At 36.6% G+C, this 2619-nt stretch overlaps 1 long non-coding RNA gene across 2 annotated transcripts; it reads left to right on the forward strand.

Moving 5' to 3' along the window:
* Nucleotides 1–1214, forward strand: LOC144573494 (uncharacterized). Of its 2 annotated transcripts, none has more exons than XR_013518009.1 (4): nucleotides 1–445; nucleotides 788–865; nucleotides 952–1002; nucleotides 1127–1214. It is a non-coding gene; the product is annotated as an uncharacterized LOC144573494 (long non-coding RNA). The 2 variants fall into 2 exon arrangements; XR_013518010.1 differs by having other exon boundaries at nucleotides 1103–1183.
* Nucleotides 1215–2619: the final 1405 nt, after the last annotated feature.

Genomic DNA, 2619 nt, shown 5'->3' on the forward strand with positions numbered 1-2619 from the left:
CTTGACATTTCTAAATAAAAAATCGTTATGTTTGAGTTTTCCTTGAGTATTATATATGTTCAAAAGCGCAACAGAGGCCTTGTTTGCAGTTTACTGGTAATAGAATAGGAGTTGTCAGAAGGTGAGGGAGACAGTTTTACAATTCGGTCCTTCTCTTTTTGGAAAATAGAAAGAGGTCGGTAGCTAGGATTTTTAGGCAATTTAAACTGATAGTTTGAACTATTCACTGTTGGTAGTTATATCTTTGTGCAGTATGCCAAATTCATCGAACTATGTATGAAATCTTATATTATAATGCTTTCTTGTATTGTGTTCAATTTTAGAGTCAACATTTGAGTTTGGTGCTTTAGAAGTAGCACTAGAAGCAATTTGTAGCTTCCTAGATGCACACATTACTGAGCTTGAGACTGTCGCCTACCCGACTTTAGATGAACTTATTTCCAAGGTCTCTCTTTCTCTATTTATATATCTCTGTGTGTGTTTATGATTTTCCTTTATGATGGGCTTCTTTGCAAATCAATAAAACAAAATGTCAACTTGCTAGGAATCTCAAACAAAAAATAAGTAACAAATTTTGGGCTGCTTTGCAAAAATATAGCTGCCATTAAGTCCTTTAAATTATGGTGCGCCTCTTGTTATAAACTTTATACTACCCTTTGAATTATAGTATCTGATATTGTCAAACTTTATACTATCTTTTGTAGTATTCTTTGCACAAGTTTTGAAATTCAACAATTGTTAATTATACTTTGTTGATTAAATATTTAATATCCTTTTATTAATTTAGAACATTCATAAATCTGGAATGAGGGCTGCAAAATCAAAAAGAAAGAACTCAAACGAAAACATGAATGCCACAATTCTGGTAATTAATTGCTTGTACTTTCAAGATTTTATTTTCTCAAGTCTGCTTAAGCACCAATCTCCGACTTTTTTTTATTTTATTTCCAGAACTTCCGACATACTTTTGTACTATTGCCAGAAGGTAATACACTAAAAAAGGTAATTCTATTACTTACTATAGATCTGTTTGGGACGAAAGGCTTGATTGTTGTTGTTGTATTACTTACTATAAATCTGTTATTCTTTGTTAAAATGGAAGATTCGACATTTTCTCGGACTGTAGGATCACGGTGACATCAACAACTTCTCAGAACCTGTAGGAACTGCCATACTGGAGAGCGGCAGCATCGGTGGCACACTGTGCAGCCACGTACCAGGCACACAAGGAGTACACATTAAACTAACCTATATGCCAAGGAAATCGTTGGAACAGCTGCATCGAATTGCAAATTGGGTGAGCAGAAATAACACAAGTTTTCAAGGGCCGGGTACCAAGTACACAGTTCAAATGTGATATGGGTTTGCAAATGGAACTTGTAACACTGTGAACTTTTAAAATTCAGATTAATGAAAATAATATGTGGTTAAATCAAATAATATATATATACGTACATACGAAATTAGTGACGTGGATGGTGAAAAATAATTATACGATTAATTGTGTTAAGAGAGAGGAGCAATTGGGGTTATATAAATCATTTAAACAATATCGAACAAGTGGAGGGTTTATTTTGCAAAAATACCACTTACAAGTGGGGGCCCTTGTCATTCCCTCCTCTTCCCCTCCTTCCTTTCCTTTCCTGCCCCATCTCTTTTCTTCTTCTTTTCCTTCGTTTCCGCCAAGAGAGAAAGAACGAGAGAGAGAGAGAGTGAGAGAGAGACACCCCGGTGACCGTTTTGCCCGAAAACCGAGATTTAAGAAGAGGAGCTCAAATCTCGCACATCCATCCGTTCCATTGGTAATTCCCGTTTCTATTTCTCTCTCATTTCTCGATTCCGTGTTTTTAGGGTTTCGGTGAAAACCCGTAGAATCGTACCAAATTGATTATTTCGTGCCTTTGTTGTTTATATAGTGTAAATTGACTGATTCCGTGTTCCAAAGTGCAACCAAATTCCAATTTACGAATTTTTCCCAAAAAAATTGATTTGAGGGTTTAAATTGTAAAAATGCCGGAATTTAATAAATTGACCTATGTATAGATCCTAACGAGCACGGCTAGCGGGATTGACGAGCTTACCGAGTCGCGAGATCGCGGACCTTCTACGTGCCCTACGTAACCAGGTGCGGGGGTTCACGGGATCTGTTTTGGGGTTTATTCGTAGAACTAAATAACGGTGCATATTATTATATTTATGTTGATTGCTTGATTTAAATAAACTGTGCATAGCATGTTGAATCTCTGATTGAAAGCATTTGTTGCCGCATTGCATTAATTGTGATATTAGTGAAATTGAATTGTATAACTGTTATGATTCTCATGTTGGTACGGTTTATCGATTGTTGATCTGTCGTTTTGAATAAGTGAGTGGAACCACAGTATGACTTGGATTGATTGTGTGAAGTGAACAGTGTATCATAGTGGAAAGTCTAGCTAGCTACTAGACTTTCATCCAGGACCCTTATGCGCATCTGGAGAATGGCCCTAGTGAACCCAGTACCGGTTGGGTAAGGGAAGTGCAGTGTAATTTTAGGTAGAACTGTGGTTCAGTGGTTCAGTGATTCAGTGATTCAGTGATAGTGTCAGTGATTTCTTTTTGAGAAAAGTGGTATTCTGT

Source organism: Carex rostrata, chromosome 21, assembly GCF_964058835.1.
Source record: "Carex rostrata chromosome 21, lpCarRost1.2, whole genome shotgun sequence".
In the NCBI taxonomy this organism is placed as follows: domain Eukaryota; kingdom Viridiplantae; phylum Streptophyta; class Magnoliopsida; order Poales; family Cyperaceae; genus Carex; species Carex rostrata.